Source organism: Haliotis rubra, unplaced genomic scaffold (genome assembly GCF_003918875.1).
Source record: "Haliotis rubra isolate DU_JTF1 unplaced genomic scaffold, ASM391887v1 Scf765, whole genome shotgun sequence".
Classification (NCBI taxonomy): domain Eukaryota; kingdom Metazoa; phylum Mollusca; class Gastropoda; order Lepetellida; family Haliotidae; genus Haliotis; species Haliotis rubra.
The window spans coordinates 127,501-135,920 of NW_025767485.1; the positions used below are offsets into that span (position 1 = coordinate 127,501).

Sequence of the window (8,420 nt, forward strand, 5' to 3'; positions counted from 1 at the left end):
GTAACGAACTAACGGATATAACGAAGTATTTGGGGGTCAATGTTATTTGCTGTGTATTTCATGCACGTAACGAATTACGGTTGTAACGAACTAACTGATAGAACGAAGTATATTTGTTGGGTTACCAGCTAGTTGCTGCATATTTCATGCGTATAGCGAACTACGGCTGTAACGAAGTAACGGATAGAGCGAAGTATTTTGGGGTCCCGGCTAGTTGCTGTATGTTTCATGCATGTACCGAATTACGGTTGTAACGAACTAACGGAAAGAGCGAAGTATTTTGGGGTCCCAGTTTGTTGTTGTATATTTCATGCATGTAACGAACTACGGTTGTAACGAACTGACGGATATCACGGAGTATTTTTGGGTCCCAGCGAATTGCATATATTTCAATTGTATAACGAACTAAGGTTATAGCGAACTCAAATCAGTGGTTCCTTTCAGTTCGTTATTACTGTAATTAAACATGGAGGCAATCATTATCTCAGTTTTTGCCTAGTGTACATCACAGCAAACATGGCGGTAAGGTCATTCAGTGAAATAATTAAAATTACACGCACTCACTTGATCAGTTTTCAATCACAGCAAACGTGGATTTAAGTGTACGTGATGGCAGAGTCCATAGATTCCATGCACGAAGATTCCATTACGAGGATTTCGTTATGGCGTATTGATGTCTCGCTGCTGACAAACACAGACTGACATCCGCCTCTGTTTCCGATGTCAGTTGACACATTTTAATAAACTTCCTGCTCCGTACGTTGCAGTGGAGTTGAAACTAACATCATATTGTTTCCTTTTATGGAAACGTAGCGTGAAATGACTAGTTTGTGTTATTTACGTTGATAAGAGGAATGAAGAGTGAGTGAGTGATTTTAGTTTTACGTCGCGCTTAGTAATATTCCAGCGGCGGTATGTAAATATTCAAATCGGGACCAGATAATCCAGTGAAATATACAATGCAATTTAGAAAGTGGTCAAATGTAACATATGTTATATTTGGGATTACACTTTCTTAGTAAAGTACAGATTCTAGTACTTTTGTTGGGTTGAGTCCCATCCGGGATTCGAACCCACACCCTCAGAGTCAGACGCCTAGACCGCTCAGCCACCGCGGCTTCCACAAAAATGGAAGTCGGACAACTGGTAGTCTAGACTGCGGACTTTGTGTACCCCTCCGAAAGCTATGAAATACTATATAAAGTACTAGAATCTGTACTTTACTAAGAAAGTGTAATCCCAAATATAAGATATGTTAGATAATCCAGTGATCAACATCATGAGCATCGATCTTCGCAACGATGACACTTGACAACTGAGTCAGTGAGCTTGACCACCCGATCCCGTTAGTCGCCTCTCTTGCGACAAGCATGGGTGAAGAACAACTCTCCCACTCACTCACTCACTCGCTCTTGTGCTCCTGACTCTGCATCCTACTCCCTGTCACTGAATCCGTATTGCATCTCTGTTTCGTATAAATTAATTCCCTATTCCGTTGCACAACCAACAAAATCATGCCCCTCGCGATCTGTAGTCTGACTTCTTCGTTATACCGCCCAGAAGTGACCAAATACCCCGTTATATCGCCTTTCCGCATCCGGTGTGCGAACCTATGCACCGACAAGCTCAAACCAAGGGTACGTCTCATCAGATGTGCAGAGGATTCGAGTGACAATGAACATATTTCATCAACATTTATCTATACAGGACCGTAATATTTGTCGGCAATTTCAGCGAGTCATCGAAATCCGTTACAGTTGCCTTGGGTTTAAAACAACACAACCGGAAACGACATAATGAACCGGGTTACTTCCCTTTACCCACTCATCCAGGTAAACATCGGCTCTTTCCGGAAACTCAGTGATCCTTATGCGAGGTGAGTGAGTGAGTTTAGTTTTACGCCGCACTCAGCAATATCCAAGCTATATGGCGGCGGTCTGTAAATAATCGAGTCTGGATCAGACAATCCAGTGATCAACAGCATGAGCATCGACCTGCGCAATTTGAAACCGATGACATGTGTCAACCAAGTCAGCGAGCTTGACCACCCGATCCCGTTAGTCGCCTCTCACGACAAGCATGGGTTATTATGCGAGGTAAACAAGTTACAACCAGGTTATCTCAAAGACAAAGTGAGTATGTTTTTTGCGAAATATTAAAATATTCCAGTGGGCTAACATATTGTACTGAGTAAGTTTGGTTTTACGCCGCTTTTAGCAATATTCCAGCAGTATCACGGTGGAGGACACCAGAAATGGGCTTCACACATCGTACCCATGTTGGGCATCGAACCCAGGTCTTTGGCGTGACGAGCAAACGCTGTAACCACTAGACTACCCTACCATCCAAATATTTTCAAAATGCACATGTGCTTGTTGGAACGCTATTCAAATTGCATGAACAGTGCTTACACGTTTGGCTCTGAAGTGGGTATCATTTTCCACAATGGACAGGGACGGTGGGGTAGCCTAGAGGTTAAAGCGTTCACTCGCCACGCCGAAGACCCGGGTTCGATTCCCCACATGGGTACAATGTGTGAAGACCATTTCTGGTGCCCCCGCCGTGATATTACTGGAATATTGCGAAAAGCAGCGTAAAACTAAACTCACTCACACATTGAATGATGAATGGCAGGATTCACAGTGACACGTTGAAATAATTCAGTACCATCCAAACTATCAAAACCAAAAATATTTTAAAGCTATTAATTTCTCAAGGAACCGAAACCACTGTACCTTAGAACTACGGAAGTAAATCCCATTGTACGGTTTTTCCAAGCTTGAAATAAATCCCATCTTCCACTGCAATTACCTACAACGGAACATTTAACCTTTCTAATACATGTTCAGCACGAAAAGTCAAACACATGTCTTCAAACGTTCATTTGAGAAAAATGCAAGAGCCAGTCAAGAGAAACTTGCGCCGTTGACATCAACCTTTATTGTTTTAGATGTATAATGTTGTTCACCACGCACATAACACATTTCTACTCTATAGATAGATTAGAAAACGTTTGATTATTTATAACAAATGCATTTCCAAATCGCAAGTTTCACGGGAAGTTGAATCCAGCTTATCCTATTCCAGCGAGTAGAGTGGTCATGCCTTGACAGTCTGCGAACTTTGAAATTGAAATCCAATTCATTTGGTTTATCACTTTCATGATCACAAAAAAATGCAGTTTTAGCAAAATGTTCGGAGAACATGCTATAGTTTGTCTATGAAGTGGAAATAGACTGGGCCTAGATTTTCGAAGCTCTCTTAGCACTAAGATAGTCGTAAGTGTCCTATATTAACTTGCGACTATCTTAGCGCTAAGAGAGCACCGAAAATCTAGGCCCTGGACCCGAAGACAAATGGTGTTATTATTCAAAATAATAAAAACTGTTTAAGCCTACAAGAGTTATGTCCCTTTGAATATAGCTCCGTAATGTTCGTATGTGACAACCAACACGACGAAACGCGCCAAACAGCGACAGAAATAGATGGGAAAAGGATGAAAACGATTCCACTAAACAGACAAAAAGCACGTTATGTAAAGGAAAGTTAATATATACATTACTAGGTAATAAGAGATGTACAGCTCGTTTCAATCCCTTTATCTTCGACCGCGGTAAATACGCAACACACACACCCACACACACCCACACACATTGTCATTCCATTGTGAGAGTCGAATTCTGGTCTTTGGCGTGGCGAGCGAACGCTTTAACCATTTAACTACCCTACCGACTTTTCACATTGTTGCTGTAATCCATTTAACAAAACAAGAATGTAATACTAACGTTATTGTATATTCGAACCCGTAGTTGACAGATTCCGACAGGCAAACGTCACTACTCACTACACAATGCGCCGGGTACACGAAATATAACCATGACTTATTTTTGTATGAATTTAAGGATGAATTTTCTGATTTAAATGTTTTACGTTGGATTCGAATCCGACATTGCATTGGCGCGAAAGTACATGAACAAAAGAACCGTCATCTCTTGGGCCATGCCTGTGTGTTTTCACGCATTGACTACTGTAACTCACTCCTGCAAGGTTTGCCATCGTATCTGATTAGGAAGTTACAAGTTGTACAAAACTCAGCAGCCCGAATCCCAACAAGAACAGCGAGACAAGATCACATCACACCAGTTCTCCAACATCTACACTGGTTGCAAGTGCCACAGCGGATCAAATACAAAGTTGTGCTGCTTGTCTTCAAGACCCCCCGTATCCCTCCAGCATGATAACCAGACCCCGATTTCTCGAAACAAACTTAAGTTTTTACTCAAATTTCAAACTGAGTTTGATAAGTTTAAAAAGCGGAATTTTCAACCCAACTGCACTTTTTAAATAAAAAATCCCAACAACTTAAGTAATCTACGCACCAAACTTAAATTGTTGACTACGTTTGACTTAGTTTGACTTTTTATTAGAAGATAAAGCTACTCTGTTTTCAATTTTGCGCTCCTTTATCGTATATTTAAAGGCCGCTAAGGCTTGATTTTGTAACAAGTGGCATACATAAATATATAAAATACAGGTTATACTGTGAGCAAGTACAATTATTTGACTTTTCTCAAGCGAACTGACCCGTGAAGATCCGGGATAGAATAGATCTTCAGCAACCCATGTGCTTGCCATAAAAGGCGACTATGCTTGTCGTAAGAGGCGACTAACGGGATCGGGTGGTCAGTTTCGCTGACTTGGTTGACACATGTCATCGGTTCCCAATTGCGCAGATCGATGCTCATGCTGTTGATCACTGGATTGTCTGATCCATACTCGATTATTTACAGACCGCCGCAATATAGCTTGGATATTGCTGAGTGCGGCGTAAAACTAAACTCACTCACTCACTCAAGCGAATTATTGATCTCCCCTACTGTATTACAATCGACTCACCCCAATTCAAGCCGTGAACAGGCTAAGTTTAGTCGCCGCTAACTTTATTCGCGAAAATAATTGTTGATAACCACCCTACTATTCCCAATTTGGAAAAGACCTAACATGCCACGTTTTATGTGGGATACAAGGACAATGGAAGTGGAAGGACTGGGCATTACGGCCTGGACGGAAGCGGTCATGGGCCGACGTGTGTTGTCGACGTCATGCCGGCTAGATCTAGACCCGGTTTTGAATATTGCCGCTTTTGCTCTGCTGACGAATTTTCCAGCTTCGTAGTTTCTTCACTGGGATTAGGGTCAAGAATTTTTTCTTCAAACTATTCGCTTTTTACTTCAAAAACATCAAAGATGCTGCCGAGGTAGAAACTGCCGATGTCTGACATGTTTGTTTACAAACAAAATAGTCAACGCGTTCATTGTATTCATACGCAGTGAATCGGTCACTTTAATTAGCGGTCTTAAACTGGTTTAAACGGTTTTGATGAGCTCTCAGCCAATCAGAATCGAGCATCACACGAATGTCGTGCTAGAATATCGATTTAAGTTCATTCTGGGAAATGTTTTTATTGCATTCTCTCAAATTTGAGTAAATACTCAAGTTTGTTTCGAGAAATCGGGGCCAGATATCAACTTGTCAGATCTCGTCGATCCTTTCACCAGTTTCTCCGTCAGCCACCTGCACTAAGACCCAGTCGCATCACCAGCCGTTGTTTCCCAATTGTCAGACCAAACTTGTGGAACTCCCACTACATCTGAGATCTAACCACGACCTGGACTCATTCAAGTCACAGCTAAAGACTCACTACTTCTGTGAAGCATATAACAACTTTCCGTCAGAGTCTGAAACGCTTTGCAGTTTATTCTGGATATAACGCTATAGAAGTTTTGCGATAGACAGACAGGCAGGAAGATAGATAGATAGATAGATATGACGAACAGTCAACATCTTTGTATCGTAGTTGAGGGGACCTTCGGAAATACTTCGAGTTCTCGACATAACCGTAAAATGATGACTACATGGAAATAAGCTATAGACTTCCGTGACAACCGTGACGTCGACTCGTCAAGGGCTTTTGAGTGAGTGAGTTTAGTTTTATGCCGCTTTTAGCAATACTCCAAGAATAGAAAGGGGCTTCACACATTGTACCAAACGAGGCCGGGTGTTCAGCGTGACGAGTGAAAGCTTTAACCACGTGGCTACAAAACCGCCCCTTTTCGACGCGTAAAACAGGAAAATGCGCATGTAAGGAAGTCACGTGACGCTTACTGGATGACATTTTCTGTGTCCGAAAATTGTATATGTAACATGACACATCCATAAATATATAAACACCAGCTTAACTGTTTTGTTTTCTGTCAATTAATCAATAAGATGTACGAAACTTTTTAGCTTTCATTTTTGTACGTGATACCCAATGACATTGCTGCAATATACATTTACGTCTAGCTGGTGTCTCAGCAATCAAGCAACGATCATATGACATCCTAGGGTCCCCACATCATGTACTGTTTCAGTGTTCTGGTCGTATTGGCATTTGTATCTGAATATGGACCAAATACTGTCATGACATTGTCGAAGTTACCCTCGACAGGTGTGGGACACGTCGCGTCGACACGTGAAGAACACGCACATGTCATGTTGGAAGGCACCGTTCTCTGCATGGCGGACAACGGGTGCAACAACGTCACTGTTCCGTGTGTCGTCGGGGATGTGGGCGTTAAAGAGACTTCGACCAATGGACGAATCGACGAACCTGAATTCTGTCCCTTGTTGTTTTGCATGGTTGAAAAGGGTGGCGATGGCAAGAGTTACATGCACGGTTGGTTTAGAAGATCTGGAAGCCAGGGGATGTGCGCGTCCAAAGCCAAAGGTCAAGCCAACGGTCAAGGCATCGGTCAAGCCAACGGTCAAGACAACGATCAAACCAACGGTCAAGACATCGGTCAAGCCAACGGTCAAGACATCAGTCAAGCCAAAGGTCAAGACAACGATCAAACCAACGGTCAAGACAACGATCAAGCCAACGGTCAAGACAATGGGTATTCAGCTGGGCATAACATAAAAGGAACTCAAAGTGAAAATAGTCCAACTGAAGACGATTACGATGAATCAAGTAGGCAACAGAATCAAAAGAAGAAACCTCCATTCCAGGCCACCTATGATCCAAACAAATGGCCTGACAGCCCTTAACAATCAAACGAATTCAATTCAATGTGCAGTATCCTTTCGGACATGAACAATATGATTTGGGATTGTGAGGATTGTTCAGCTTAATATACATATTTGGCGATTATAGTTTTAGAATATAGCACTGCAACAGTTTTAGCTGATATTGTGAGATACTGGGCGATATTTTTAACATCATGTTAACTTAGCTTACAAGACTACCACCGCTGCCAGGCCAATATATATGGCAGTATGTTGCCCTTTGAAAGCAACTTGTACGATTCCACGGTAAGAAATACATCATATATTACAACGGGTAATCGGTATTAAAGATTTCTGAAATGCATCTGTCGTTATATACTTCTCAAAGGAATAGCAGTAAGCATTGCAACTCTGAGGACATGTCTAATTCGTTTCACTATAAACGCTGCAATAAGTTTACCACAAACGATTTGAAACTTTCATCAAGAATATTGATGAATATTGGGACTTATTGCTTTGATTATTGTTTTCTGTAAGTATTGCTTTATCGATGTTGGTGCTATTATTTTGTTCTGGCCTCACTATTGCGTTTATCTGTCCAATTCATCAATTCTGTATTATCATAACCTACCTTGGTGGTACAACAGCATATATTGTAGATATATATACAAATATAAATTCGAATTCAAGATGGCAAACAAACAAAAGAAAACAATATATTAGCATTTTTCTGACAAGAGCTGATAGATGCATGATATATTTTGATAAGTTTATTATGTCTCGAGATGTCTTTGCAAATAATATTTTCGTAAAGTTTGTTTTGGGGGAAAATAGGTAAGATGATTGGTAAATGTTGTTTCCTCAAAGTATCGAGTGCTTTGCAATGAAAAATACAATGTTATTCATCTCCCATGCTTCTGGAAGTACATAATTGACACGTTCTCTCGTCCCTTGGAATAGAATACCTAGTGTACAGTACACAACCCCTTGCACTTAAAAGACCCCACGAATCCGTTAATATATGTCCGGATGGCTTCGTGCCAAAACCTAGTTGCCGGTACAACAACTTGCAGTAATCTTGGACAAAGTACTGTGATTATGTGTCCCAGTCCACCCAGCTGTGAATGAGTACCTCGTAAGGATGGGAAAGCCGCAATAACCCGGTGCGCCTTGTGGCAGCAAGAGTTGTATGATCCCCAGGGAGCTGACATTGATAATAAGATGTGCCGTTGAGATTGACATCCAATGATCGAGGGAAAAAATACCAGCGCCTTGAGCATGTACCAGTTGCGTGGATATGTGCGCTATATAAATATCCAAAAATAATAATAGTCGTAGTAGAAGCATTGGTAGTAGTAGAAGTAGTTGTAGTA

At 41.4% G+C, this 8,420-nt stretch overlaps 1 protein-coding gene and 1 long non-coding RNA gene across 2 annotated transcripts in view; one reads left to right on the forward strand and one right to left on the reverse strand.

Annotated features, from left to right (window-relative positions):
* Positions 1–880, reverse strand: part of LOC124260490 — a 7,478-nt gene extending 6,598 nt beyond the window's left edge. Inside the window, exon 1 of the mRNA XM_046694821.1 lies at positions 565–880. The gene's annotated coding sequence lies outside the window, so the exon portion shown is untranslated. The remainder of the gene's footprint in view (positions 1–564) is intronic.
* LOC124260491 overlaps positions 1–8,080 on the forward strand; it is a 19,171-nt gene extending 11,091 nt beyond the window's left edge. The window contains exon 3 of the long non-coding RNA XR_006894096.1: positions 8,008–8,080. This is a non-coding gene — a long non-coding RNA (uncharacterized LOC124260491). The remainder of the gene's footprint in view (positions 1–8,007) is intronic.
* Positions 8,081–8,420: the final 340 nt, after the last annotated feature.